This window comes from Poromitra crassiceps (genome assembly GCF_964638095.1).
Source record: "Poromitra crassiceps genome assembly, chromosome: 4".
Taxonomy (NCBI): domain Eukaryota; kingdom Metazoa; phylum Chordata; class Actinopteri; order Beryciformes; family Melamphaidae; genus Poromitra; species Poromitra crassiceps.
The window spans coordinates 14,044,862-14,060,243 of record NC_139626.1 but is presented as its reverse complement, the minus strand read 5'-3'; positions in this window follow the sequence as shown (position 1 = coordinate 14,060,243).

Below are 15,382 nucleotides of genomic sequence, written 5' to 3'. Positions count from 1 at the left end.
GGGTGTACCACCACAAATAGATCAGTGTATGGGAAACACTGACTATTAAATTGTGTGACTAGAAAGACACCAATAAATCTGAGAAAATGTACTTTAATTTTGAACAACAGCACTACAACGGTGGCATTACAAATGGTATTATGAAATTATTGTGGGAAAAAACAAGAATGCCACTTTTTTTCATGAACTTTAAGCAGAAAATTAAAAAATAGTTTTAAAGCAAAAATAAATAATAAATAAAGATCATTTTAACAATGGCTCAACCAGCCAGGAAACACGCACGCAGTGCATTGAGTGTAGTCAGAAACTGCTACTAATGACCATCATGGATTTGGAGAGAAAAAAAGAAAAGAAAATTTTGCCTCTATTTTTTTGGGTGGGCTGAGACTATTTTTGGCCAAAAAAGGCCTAGAACTGCCCCTGGTGCTGATCCTGTATAATGTGTCCCTTCACAATGCATGCATTTTGCTAGCCTCAACGCGGGACTCATCAGTCATTCTTCCTTCTGAGTCTCCACTGCAATGTCGACTAAATGGCTGCACGCGATATACATGTTATCAATTACAATAAAACTGTACCCACCTCCGAGACAATGTTGTTATCCAAGATGTGGGTGCCCTGCCACTCCCAAATAGTGCATAGTTTCCAATACCGAGCCCTTTATTCACATGCCGGAGCCGATGTTCAAAATTGTAAACTGCAGTACACCCTCCCAACCACTGAGCACCGAACCAATACATCAATAATTTCTGTGGAGCACCTAAAAACTTCGGCACTGGCATGTGAAAAAGTGCTCGGTATTGGAAACTACGTACTATTTAGGAGTGCCAGGGTGTGAAACATTCTGTAGTGTCGTGTGTTCCAGTGTAGATCTTATTACTGTGTGAAACATTCTGTAGGGTCGTTTGTTCCAGTGTGGATCTTATGTTTTGTTAATTTTATTGACTTTAGAGTGCATGTACGTGTTTTGTACACTAGATGGCGCCATTGACCTTCCATATTTTCTGTTAAAGGGCCCATATTTTGCTAATATAATGTATTATTATTTTATTGTTGGCCTCCAGTAGAGTAACTTATTGCATCATTCATAGTTTAAAAAACTCAGTTTATCTTGTACTGGCTCTCACTGCCCCCTTCAGTTCAGCCTCTGTCTGAAACGCTCTGTTTAGGTCCTGTCCCTTTAAGAACCCCCACCCTCCGAAATACTCCAGGCGAGCAGCGGGGTGAAAGTCTGTTTGCGCAAACCTCTGCCCAGACAGAGGACCCGGACCCCACGTTGAGAACCACTGCAAACAAAAACAGCAGAGAGAGAGAGAGAGAGAGAGACGGAGAGAGAGGGAGAGGGAGACGGAGGGGACACTGCACGTTTGGCTGCAGCAGACACAGCGTCCCCACTCCTCAGCCTTGGAGATCAAAGGCGAGGAGTGACGATTTGTTTGGTGTGCCCGTTTTCCTCCAAGCAAATTATTTTTTCATTTTGTAGTAGTAATGGTGCATATTTATCGATACAAGCAATGTTTTTATTCCAACATGAACCAATAGTATGTTTAATACTAGATTGAAATGCGGCAGTCTACTGGAATGTCAGAACAGGGAAGGGAGGGGCAGGGCGCGCGCGCCGCGGGCCCGGGCTAAGCTTGGCAAAGTTGGCATCACCATGGTAACAAGTCCTACTGACGTCACTAGAACTATGGTTCTCGCACAAAATCGGCATAAATCCATGTCATCTCGTCTACGAGAGTTCATGGGCGGGAGGGGGGGTTCATGGGGGTAACATTAAAACTCTTTCACATATTTATTTGAAGCTTAGCCCATGTTTAATATGACCATCCAAGATTGTAACAACATATATATGATACAAAATTAAGAAATGCATAATATGGCCCCTTTAAGCAACATTTTTCACACCTTATCCTCCCAGGCAGCTGAAATAACTGTAGATACACTTGTAAAGTGATTAACTCCTCTCTCACCACAAGAAGAGAGGCATCTTACCACAGAGAGAGAGAGAGAGAGAGAGAGAGAGAGAGAGAGAGAGAGAGAGAGAGAGAGAGAAAAAAAAAAATAGTTCCACAATAGTTTCACAAATTTGCCACGTGGTGAGGAAGTACGGGGCCACTGTTCAGTAGGCTAGTAAGTAATCCAGTAGTAGACCATGTGATCATAATGGATATGTATTTTCAAGGCCGTGTGTGCCATTGTGCAAATGGGATTAATGAGAGTGATTTGTGCTGGCCCATTCCTGTTGTTGTGGGGCGGGAGTTTCCAGCTATACAGCTCAGGGGAAGCACCGCAGGATGTCCTTTTTCCTGATTCCTCAACCATAGAATGTGTGTGGGTGTGTGTGTGGGGGGTGTGTGTGTGTGTGTGTGTGTGTGTGTGTGCGTGCGCACGCGCGCGCGCGCGCGTGTGTGTTCCATTCAATAATAAAAGATGGGCTAACATCTTCCCAACTTCTTGATATTCTCTGTCATTGTTTTCCTTCTGGCTTTGAGATGATAATATGATGCCATTTGATTGGTTGATAATATGATGATTGATTGGTGACATATTTAATAAGGTGCACTTTGATCGGTTACACATTTAATATGATGCAGTTTCACGCTATCTCATGCCTTCTGGTTCTGCCCTTCACTAACAGGGTTCTGGACTGGTACTCAAAATAACCCTTCAGCCGGAGGCAGAACTCGCATCTTCGGCTGCTCAGAGTCCTCTCTGAACTTCCCTACAGCTGTGCAACAATCTCTGACACTCGGGACAACTGTTGCAAAAAAAACTCATTCTGAAGGAATGGAAGTCCTCCTCTTCACACTCTTTTCAGGTGTGGCTGATGGACATGATCTCTGTTATACAGATGCAGTTTGATTGGTTACATATTTATTGTAGCATTGGGGAACTGGCTGTCTATGCGGAAGCCCTTAACCTGATTCTAATGAGACATTTTGAAGTATGAGTTTTACTGTCCCATCATGCTCTAATAATCATACTTTCAGAGACACGTGTGTGTGTGCACGCGCGCGCGCACACACACACGCACGCACGCACACGCACACACACACACACACACACACACACACACACACACACACACACACACACACACACACACACTTCTGGGGAAAACAGAATGATTGTCACTTTTTGGGATTTCTTTAAATGAAAAAAAAAGATGATAAAAAAAAATCAAAGCACAAATTATCAGCCATCAATCCAAAAATATCATTAGTATTAGTATTATCATTAGTAGTATTACTAGTAGTATCTTCAAATCCCCTAAAATCAGTCTAACAAATACTCCACATTGCCCCTCTTTACAGCAGGGAAGTCCACTGATCCACTGACAGATGACCAGTTCAATGTCAATGGAGACCCATGTAGCCCACAGTGAAGTACTATGAGACCCAGGAAGCCCATAGTGAAGCACTATGAGACCCAGGAAGCCCACAGTGAAGCACTATGAGACCCAGGAAGCCCACAGTGAAGCACTATGAGACCCAGGAAGCCCACAGTGAAGTGCTATGAGACCCAGGAAGCCCACAGTGAAGCACTATGAGACCCAGGAAGCCCACAATGAAGCACTATGAGACCCAGGAAGTCCACAGTGAAGCACTATGAGACCCATGAAGTCGACAGTGAAGCACTGTGAGACTCAGGAAGCCCATAGTGAAGCACTATGAGACCCATGAAGCCCACAGCGAAGCACTATGAGACACAGAAAGTCCACAGTGAAGCACCATGAGACCCATGAAGTCCACAGTGAAGCACCATGAGACCCAGGAAGTCCACAGTGAAGCACTATGAGACCCAGGAAGCCCACAGTGAAGTGCTATGAGACCCAGGAAGCCCACAGTGAAGCACTATGAGACCCAGGAAGCCCACAATGAAGCACTATGAGACCCAGGAAGTCCACAGTGAAGCACTATGAGACCCATGAAGTCGACAGTGAAGCACTGTGAGACTCAGGAAGCCCATAGTGAAGCACTATGAGACCCATGAAGCCCACAGCGAAGCACTATGAGACCCAGAAAGTCCACAGTGAAGCACCATGAGACCCATGAAGTCCACAGTGAAGCACCATGAGACCCAGGAAGTCCACAGTGAAGCACTATGAGACCCAGGAAGCCCACAGTGAAGCACTATGAGACCCATGAAGCCCACAGTGAAGCACTATGAGACCCAGGAAGCCCACAGTGAAGCACTATGAGACCCAGGAAGCCCACAGTGAAGCACTATGAGTCCCATGAAGTCCACCGTGAAGCACTATGAGACCCAGGAAGCCCATAGTAAAGCACTATGAGACCCAGGAAGCCCATAGTGAAGCACTATGAGACCCAGGAAGCCCACAGTGAAGCACTATGAGACCCAGGAAGCCCACAGTGAAGCACTATGAGACCCAGGAAGCCCAGAGTGAAGCACTATGAGACCCAGGAAGCCCACAGTGAAGCACTATGAGACCCATGTAGCCCACAGTGAAGCACTATGAGACCCAGGAAGCCCATAGTGAAGCACTATGAGACACAGGAAGCCCACAGTGAAGCACTCTGAGACCCAGGAAGCCCACAGTGAAGCACTATGAGACCCAGGAAGCCCATAGTGAAGCACTATGAAGGAATGATTGTGACAGCTGCTCGGGGAATCCTACTACACTGTCAGGTCACATGACACCCCCCCCCCCCCCCACCACACACACACACACACACACACACGCACACACACGCACACACACACACACACACACACACCCTCTATCCCTCTGATCCCCTGTCCCTCTCTCTCTCGCTCTCCCTCTCTAACTAATGCTGTGTACAGTGTGTGTGTGAGAGAGAGAGGCTATGTTCAGACTGCAGGCAAAAGTGGCTCAAACCTGATTTTCTTTTCTTTCATTGACTCATCTCTCTTTTTTCCATAACAGTGTGAACAGCCCAAATCACATGGAATCTGATCTTTTCAATTCTGATTTGTGCCACTTTCATATTTGCTCCTAAATCAGATACAACTCAGATTTTTTTGCAGTGCGACCTCAATCTGAACAGGCAAATCCAATTTCATGCAATTTTTACTTCTACTTGTCACTTTAGAATTGACATTTGTCACAATTCTGCACTGGCGGTATAGTCTTAACACCAGACCCATGAAAGTACTTACCCTGATGCACTACGTTACTGCATGCTGCATCTCTGGGTCTGATACACTACGTTACTGCATGCTGCAGATCTCTCTCTGGGTCTGATACACTGTTACTGCATGCTGCAGATCTCTCTCTGGGTCTGTTATACTATGTTACTGCATGCTGCAGATCTCTCTCTGGGTCTGTTATACTATGTTACTGCATGCTGCAGATCTCTCTGGGTCTGTTACACTACGTTACTGCATGCTGCAGAGCTCTCTCTGGGTCTGATACACTACATTACTGCATGCTGCAGATCTCTCTCTGGGTCTGTTACACTACGTTACTGCATGCTGCAGATCTCTCTCTGGGTCCGATGCACTACGTTACTGCATGCTGCAGATGTCTCTCTGGGTCTGATAGACTACGTTACTTCATGCTGCAGATCTCTCTCTGGGTCTGATAGACTACGTTACTGCATGCTGCAGATCTCTCTCTGGCTCTGATATACTACATTACTGCATGCTGCAGATCTCTCTCTGGGTCTGATACACTACGTTACTGCATGCTGCAGATCTCTCTCTGGGTCTGATAGACTATGTTACTGCATGCTGCAGATCTCTCTCTGGGTCTGATACACTACGTTACTGCATGCTGCAGATCTCTCTCTGGGTCTGATACACTATGTTACTGCATGCTGCAGATCTCTCTCTGGGTCTGATACACTACGTTACTGCATGCTGCAGATCTCTCTCTGGGTCTGATAGACTACGTTACTGCATGCTGCAGATCTCTCTCTGGGTCTGATAGACTATGTTACTGCATGCTGCAGATCTCTCTCTGGGTCTGATATACTACGTTACTGCATGCTGCAGATCTCTCTCTGGGTCTGATACACTGTTTACTGCATGCTGCAGATCTCTCTCTGGGCCTGATACACTATGTTACTGCATGCTGCAGATCTCTCTCTGGGGCTGATACACTACGTTACTGCATTTGGTCGATCCTCAGAATCAGAATCAGCTTTATTGGCCAAATATGTGCACATACAAGGAAATTGGGTCCGGTTCACTTAACTCTCAATGTACTCACAAAAGAAAAAAGTATGCTCAGGCAAACAAAAATATAGCCGCAAGCGGCGATACCAGGGGTTCAAGCCTGATGACATCACTCACTGATGACATCACAATGATGTCAAAATGTCTATGATATCATCAGTGATGTCACAATTTCCCGAGTGTAACCAAAAACCACAATTGCTCGAGTGACATCACTGATGGCATTGTGACATCATCTCTGCTCTTTGGCATGCACAGTGTATAATTGCTCAACTTTGCATCACTGATTACATCACTCATTGCTGGGAACCTGAGAAATTGCAGTGGTAAATTTTGTGCAATTCAACCAATAAGATCACAGCTTTCACGTATCTCCAGGACTGTCCTTCGATCGACTTCTGTATGTCTGTCCTTCGCGGATCTCGAGAACCGTTTGTCGGATCGACTTCAAACTTGGGGAGTGCGCCTAGGGGGACCTTACTGAGTGCAGTGTGTGGGGGGTAGTGCTCACGGTGTGGTGAATGAGGGGAACGGGCACTGCACTAGTCATTGAAAATGTTCTCTCTTTCTCCTGCTCACAAATGAGCTGCTGGCTTCTAAACACACTGCACATCAACTTCTAAATGAAACCGTCAACGCTGACTTCAGTGACCTCCATGTTGACTTCCATCCACCGTGCGCTGACAGCATGTGGCGTCTTTTTGTTATTGTTCTTTTTGCGGGGCATGTGGGTGATTGGTCAGTTCAGGGCATGTGGGTAATGGGTCAGTTCAGGGCATGTGAGTGATGGGTCAGTTCAGGGCATGTGGGTAATGGGTCAGTTCAGGGCATGTGAGTGATGGGTCAGTTCAGGGCATGTGGGTAATGGGTCAGTTCAGGGCATGTGGGTGATTGGTCAGTTCAGGAGCATGTGGGTGATTGGTCAGTTCAGGAGCATGTGGGTGATGGGTCAGTTCAGGGCATGTGGGTGACAGGTCAGTTCAGGAGCATGTGAGTGACGGGTCAGTTCAGGAGCATGTGGGTGATTGGTCAGTTCAGGAGCATGTGGGTGATTGGTCAGTTCAGGAGCATGTGAGTGACGGGTCAGTTCAGGAGCATGTGGGTGATTGGTCAGTTCAGGAGCATGTGGGTGATTGGTCAGTTCAGGAGCATGTGAGTGACGGGTCAGTTCAGGAGCATGTGGGTGATTGGTCAGTTCAGGAGCATGTGGGTGATTGGTCAGTTCAGGAGCATGTGGGTGATTGGTCAGTTCAGGAGCATGTGGGTGATTGGTCAGTTCAGGAGCATGTGGGTGAAGGGTCAGTTCAGGAGCATGTGGGTGACAGGTCAGTTCAGGAGCATGTGGGTGATGGGTCAGTTCAGGGCATGTGGGTGACGGGTCAGTTCAGGAGCATGTGGGTGACAGGTCAGTTCAGGAGCATGTGGGTAACGGGTCAGTTCAGGAGCATGTGGGTAACGGGTCAGTTCAGGAGCATGTGGGTGACAGGTCAGTTCAGGAGCATGTGGGTAATGGGTCAGTTCAGGAGCATGTGGGTGACAGGTCAGTTCAGGAGCATGTGGGTGACAGGTCAGTTCAGGAGCATGTGGGTGACAGGTCAGTTCAGGAGCATGTGGGTGACAGGTCAGTTCAGGAGCATGTGGGTGACAGGTCAGTTCAGGAGCATGTGGGTAACGGGTCAGTTCAGGAGCATGTGAGTGACAGGTCAGTTCAGGAGCATGTGGGTAACGGGTCAGTTCAGGAGCATGTGAGTGACAGGTCAGTTCAGGAGCATGTGGGTGATTGGTCAGTTCAGGAGCATGTGGGTGACAGGTCAGTTCAGGAGCATGTGGGTAACGGGTCAGTTCAGGAGCATGTGGGTAACGGGTCAGTTCAGGAGCATGTGGGTGACAGGTCAGTTCAGGAGCATGTGGGTGACAGGTCAGTTCAGGAGCATGTGGGTGATTGGGCAGTTCAGGAGCATGTGGGTGATTGGGCAGTTCAGGAGCATGTGGGTGACAGGTCAGTTCAGGAGCATGTGGGTGACGGGTCAGTTCAGGGCATGTGGGTGAAGGGTCAGTTCAGGAGCATGTGGGTGACGGGTCAGTTCAGGGCATGTGAGTGACAGGTCAGTTCAGGGCATGTGGGTGAAGGGTCAGTTCAGGAGCATGTGGGTAACAGGTCAGTTCAGGGCATGTGAGTGACAGGTCAGTTCAGGGCATGTGGGTGACGGGTCAGTTCAGGAGCATGTGGGTGACGGGTCAGTTCAGGAGCATGTGGGTGACAGGTCAGTTCAGGAGCATGTGGGTGACAGGTCAGTTCAGGAGCATGTGGGTGACGGGTCAGTTCAGGGCATGTGGGTAACGGGTCAGTACATGAGCGTGGCCAGTTCGCACTGGAATCTGATATTGGCCACATAAAAAACTAGAACAACCGCACCGCGGATTTATGCCTCCGCCATTAGTTCATTCTTGGGAATCGCGTTCGTGACATGTAGTCACAGTGACCTTGAACTTTGACCACCAAAATGTAATCAGTTCATCCTTGAGACCAAGTTAATGTTTGAGGCAAATTTGATGAAATTCCATTAAGGCATTCCTGAGATATCGGGTTAACAAGCTTGAGAATGGCGTTCGAGAGGTCACAGTGACCTTGACCTTTAACCTTTGACCACCAAAATCTAATCAGATCATCCTTGAGTCTAAGTCGATGTTTGAGGCAAATTTGATTAAATTCCGTGAAGGCGTTCATCAGATATCGAACATTGGACGGACGTACGTACGTATGGACGGACAACCCGGATCCATAATGCCTCCAGCCTGGCTATCGCCGGCGGAGGCATAAATACAATGTGAACAGCAAAACAAGAAAAAAGGGATCTGAGCAATAAATGTGAATTGAGCACTAAAGCTTGCAGTGTGAACGTAGCCAAAGAGGGAGGGTTTAGGGGAGGGGGAGCAGCTGAGATAGAGAGAGGGGAGGGGGGGGGGGGGGGGGGGGGGGGGGGGGGGTGAGCTGTGAGCCAGCTTACAACGCAGCAGACAGGGAAGCAGGCAGGACAGGACGAGGACAGGAGGCAGCCTGGAAGAAAGGCTCCTCTTTCTGTGTCAGTTGAAAAGGAGGGGAGGCGCTGCGTCCCGTTTGTGGTCAGAAAGAAGGAGGGAGACAGGGAGAGAAGAAGAAGAGAGAGAGACGTCTTTCCAGAGGACATCAGTGTGACAGAGGAGGAGGTGATGTGTGTGTGAGCGCACTGCCGATACCTTACCTACCGAGGACATAAGCCATCCCACCCACAGGACACCATGGAGCAGCAGCCAGCCGGAGTGTCACTGAACATCATGGCTCAGGTCAGGACCGGCTCGCACATTAGATCCAACGCACGCACGCACGCACGCACACACGCACGCACACACACACACACACACACACACACACAGACATGTAGATAGTGGTCTGAAGTTCTTCTCAACCAAAACAAACCTCACCCCCCCCCCCTCTCTCTCTCTCAATTCGATTCAATTCAATGTTCAATTACAACAGCTTTATTGGCATGAGCAAAAACATGCTGTTCCTAAAGTAGTTTAGAAAAGATTCACATTAGATATCAAATACATCTGGATGTCAACATTATGCAGGTTCTATATTATACTGATCAGCAGTTCATTCACTGATTGCGATACAATACAGTGCAATACAATTGTATATGGTTTATATAGTGGTTGTGGGTCATCATTTAGCTGCCAGAGGAGCTGTGGAGGGCAGTTTCTCCTCTGCCAAGCGGAGAAACTTTTCTCTAGAGAACTTCTCACAGTGGAGGAGTCTCTGTGTCTCTTTCTCTCTCCCTCACACACACACACACACACACACACACACACACACACACACACACACACACACACACACACACACACACACACAGAGCTGCCAAAGCATCCACTTGTACCGCCTGGCCCTTATAGCCAGGGAGCCATCAGTGCCTAGATCACCAAAAATGGCAGCTAATATCACAGCGAAGTGGAAAGTCTGTGTCTTTGTTCACTTACAGCACTTTAGTGAGCATATATACAGTGATCATGCAAGAGCAAACCTCACACTTTGGTGGCCTCTAGTGGCAGCGGGAGAAAACCGTCTGCGTTTCCAAAACGTTGAAGGACTTCATTACCTGGAAATCACAGAAACCGATGTCCTCGGACCTGAATTTATTTTTGAAAAGTTTTGATTGGGTGCTACCTGCCAGTGATGTACTATGTTTCAAGGATGGGGAGGGTTCCTTGAAATCCTTGAAAGTTTGTGAATTTGAGAGAGAAAAATCAAGGCCTTGAAAGATTGAAAGTCCTTGATAGAAATGTTTAGATAAAGAACATGTAGCACAGCTGAGAATTGTTCACACATTAAAGCCTCTCTTTAATTGTTGTCAGAGCTTCGGTATCACCTGCTAGTTCTCATTATAACAATTCTGTGTTTTAACAGTAATTAACCTTGATGGGGGGCACGGTGGCGCAGTGGTAAGCGCTGTCGCCTCACAGCTAGAAGGTCCCGGGTTCGATTCCCACCTGGGACGCTGTGAGAGGCTGAAGGAGTGCGTGCCCGTCCGCATGTCCTCGAGTGCCCACCGCCCAGGTGGGGTCGTCAAAAGGGCCTTTCTGTGTGGAGTTTGAAGTTAGAAGTGCTACATCCTGCTGGTGAAGCTCCTCGCTGTCTGGTGGAAAAGAAGCGTCTGGCGACTGCACATGTATCGGAGGGTCTTCTAGTCTTCTACAACTCTCCCCCAATCGGCAGAGGGGGTGGAGCAATGGGACAGCAGGGGCAATTGGCCAAGTGCAATTGGGGAGAAAATGGGGGGAGGGGGCATAGTCTGAAGAAAACCATCTGAAAGAAGAAAGAATGATTCTTTGAACAGTAGAGCCAGTACAGCAAGAGGGCATCTCTCCCACTCCCAGAGAAAGGGTGGCTGTGTATTTTTAGCCAATCGGCCCAAGCGAGACAGTATATTGTGTGTGTGTGCATGTGCGTGTGTGTGTGTGTGTGTGTGTGTGTGTGAGAGAGAGAGGGAGCGGGCGGGCGAGGACTCTGAGGTCTTTTTATAGTAGTCGGGGTATAAAGGAGCAGCGCACACTGAGCGCATGGGAGTGTATGGGAGCTTTCTGCCACGCATAATGGAGAAACCATGTACTCGGCCCAAGTGTGAAAGGTGCATTGTTTTTTGAGAGAGAGGCAGTCAGGATATCCTGCCCTCGCCTGTGCTCTGAACAGCCAAATACATGTGCCGGAGCCTACTGGAACACATGTTTGTGTGACAGCTTTGAGATTGCAGCAGGCAGTAAGACAAACTATCAATTGTGTTTTTCTTTTCTGTCAACTTTTGTCTGAATCAAAAGACAAATTGACTTTTCAAAACAATCGTGAATCATAATGTTGTGTTCGAGTCATATATCAGGTGATGATTTGCTTTGATTAAAAAGCCAGTCAGTGTGTTCCACCTCTGATATGATGAATATATAAGTCATACAGTATATAGTTATATAGACCCTTTTACGGTGGACGTCACAGGGTTAGTTGCATCACGCTATCCAAACCTCCGCGGAACTCAAGCCGAAACGAGAGAGATCCCCGGAATACAGGAAAAAGACGTCTTGTGCGTATGCGTATATAGACGCCGGACATTCCCACTAGGAAGATGACGATGTGCGGCACTGCAACGTTGGCGATCCTAGACCCATCCTGACAGTGAGTAAGGGTCAAGAAACCTCACCGGTTAAGTCTAGGCAAGCACAACAACTTGGTTGAGTTTATGCGAGTAAAATAACCTGTATTAGCATCGATGCTATTGGACTTTTAGCTGTGGTAAAAAGCACATTTCCAGAGATGGCAGTGACAACAGAAGCCAGCACACAGGCTTAGCTAAGGGTCTTGCCTACATGTGTATGAGGGGCTATTGTGTTCACAACATGCATAACTAACATTACTTGCTTGTCTAACCAGAGAGATGATGAACAGCACAGCCACACTCAGGCAGTCCCAAATAGGGAGTGCTTGTATTTCACACCGGCGCACGCTGAAACTGGCACGAGCGGGTGCAGTTTTTAATTTTCTTTCTTCCTCTGTAAAAATGAACGGTGTTGCCGATGGGCAAGTTATGTAATCCATGTATGCCCCACCACCGTGTAACACCGACTAGTCTACCGTACTTACACTAGCATTGCTCGTCCGGGTAGTGTATCGGTAGATTCCCTGCCTACCAACACGAGGGTCGCAGGTTCGCGACCCCGTGTTACCTCTGGCTTGGTCGGGTGTCCATACAGGCACGATTGGCTGTGTCTGTGGGTGCGAAGCCGGATTAAAGGTATAGACCAGCCCGGCACATCCGGGTACCTCGCAAAACGTCAAGGCCGCACCCGTTTTAGGGGGAAAACACAAGCCACTCGCCTTCAATGTAAAATAGCAGTACAAAAAAATCTATAGAGAAAGAACAGAATTAATTGTGTTTATAAATGACACAAAGACACCATGACATGACAATATTTAAACTCGGCCGGCCATAGAATGCGCAAGATACATCGACACGAGGTACTTGCCTTATATGAACGCTGTATCCAGTTTCCACCAGGTTACATGCATCATCCACATTGGCGCAATCACCCCTACTCTATAAAAAAAAACATCGCAGATCAGTTTTTAATTTATTGTTAGTGAAACTATAACAACACAGCAACTCTTCGGCATATCTCTATCAAATTAAACCATTTTAAATAGTTTATTTGAAGTGTTTTCGGCTTCTTGTACAGTCTTTTCCTACAGTGGGTTTCCACATAAAAGGGAAGAGAACCACATGCTACATCCTGCCAGTGAAGTTCCCCGCTGTCAGGTGAAAAAGAAGTGTCTGGCAACTGCGCATATTTCGGAGGAAGTTTGGTGCTAGTCTATGGCTCTCCCCAGATCGGCAGAGGGTGGAGCAGCAGGGGGAAAAATTGGCCAAGTACAATTGGGGGGAAATCAGGAAAAAAAACGTTAGCATTGCTTCCCATGAAGCAAGTCAGTGAGTCCACTGTGTGACTCACTGACTGACTCACAGTCCAGCTGAAATGTCCTCAGCCTGGCTGGAAGCCTCCGGGCCACTCCTCACATTTCCCCTTCATGTCGTCTCTCAATTAGACTGCGCTGGACACTTGTGCCCTAATGTTGTGTGTGTGTGTGTGTGTGTGTGTGTGCGCGTGCGCGCGCGTGCGAGCGAGTGCGTGTGCGTGCGAGTGCACACGTGATGTCAGCTCGGTACATTGCCCTTCGAATAGCGGCCTTAATATGTATCCAGCCGAGGGATGGGTTGAGAGACAGGGAGGGAGATAATAATAAGTATATGGGTACTTTTCGTAATCTTCTAATACCGGTGCTAAAATGGTCTTTTTAAAATGGTATCGGTGCCTAAACGGTGCCTAAACGGTGCCTGAACTGATACTTCTAAAAATGTAAAGCAGATTGATTTTTCTTTCATTTAAAGAGGATTTCAAGCGGAGCGCTCCAAAATGTTATTGAAGGTGTGTGCTGTGCAGCGCCGGTTTCGGGCAGTGGAGGGCAGATATTTCACTCAGCTGCTCGGGCATGGCACCTCAACGAGGCACCTAAATCAGTTTTTACAATTTTGGTAGCTGTAGTACCAGTTGTAAAGGTACCGGTAGTGGTACCAGGTTTTGGTACCCAACCAACCCTAATAATACAAATCTAACAGGCTTAGTTCAAGTGTCATGCAGCAGTGAGCACATACAGTACATACAGGAGAAACACTGGATCTATTCATCTGTTATTGTGGAATGGTTTTAAGGTTTGAACGTGCAATACAGACGTCATCCCTCCCTGAGACTAAAGTGTTTTAGTCTCGTTTGTATTGACGTTGACAAAAGTGTCAATAGATTTTATTTTTTTTGTTTTTTGTTAACGTCTTGTTTTCATCTGTGAAAATAGGCAAACATTTCTCACCATAGTTTTCAACAACGAAATTAACACTGGTGTGTGTGTAGGTGTGTGTGTGTGTGTGTGTGTGTGTGTGTGTGTGTGCGTGCGTGTGTGTGTGTGTGTGTGAGAGATAGGTTCAGATTTGGAGAAGGGTTCAGGTTAGGGGTTACACTTGACTAGTCAGTGGAGGGGTTAGTGTATTGTATTGTATACTGTAAGTATGTGAGTAGGGATATACAGTATGTCAACATAGTGAACTCATATCCTGCCACTCTCTAGCAAGCAGGGAAGCGCGTGCACATAACCAGAGACATATTATGAAGAGTGACATAAAGGTATCGCGGGGCTATTCTTACACCCTGGCTCGTAATCGACGTCCAGCCATCGGACGCCAACGTTATCAGAACGTTATCAGCGCTCAACAGAAGAGGAGGAGAGAGGGAGGGGAGGAAGAGACTAAAGAGAGGCACAGTTTCCCACATGCTTTCACTCCCCATCTGATCAGATTTGATCCACAGGACCCACGTGGGGAGGTTTTTGTCGTTGATTACTATTGAATTGTACGACTGTCTACACTGTACGTAGTGTCTACACTGTACGTACACTGTACGTGTCTACACTGTACGTAGGGGGATAATAGTGGAGTGTGAAACCAATTAGAATAATCATTCTCTCACTCTTTATTGGGATCATTTATACTTAATTAAATTATTAATTAAATTATACTGTTCTTGATCTTGCTGGGGACCTCGGAAACATCCCCAAGAAGGCTTTTCACACGACACCTAGACGGGGTTAAGTGAGTCTCTCCCTGGGGCTCAGAATATGTCGCCTCACAGCTAGAAGTCCTGGGTTCGATTCCCACCTGGGACGCTGTGAGCGCTGAAGGAATGCGTGCCCGTCCGCATGTCCTCGAGTGCCCACCGCCTGGGTGGGGTCGTCAAAAGGGGCCTTTCTGTGTGGAGTTTGCATGTTCTCCCCGTGCCCCCTGGGGGTTTCCTTCATATAGGAACCCCACACCAAAACATGGAATATCCAATATCACTGATGACATCACAATCGTGTCTGACACTATGACAGACACCACCGCCACGGACACCACTTAGTCCATTTTTTTTTCTGAAGAAGATTGGGCCTGGAAAGTCCTTGAAAATTTCTTGAATTTGATTTTCAAGGTGTGGGAACCCTGAAAAATATGATTATTGAATACAATTTGGTTTCATTTATTATTATTATTAACAGGTAGTTCCGGCCGAGCAATTTGATTGGACAAGAGGGATCCTAGCCGTGCTG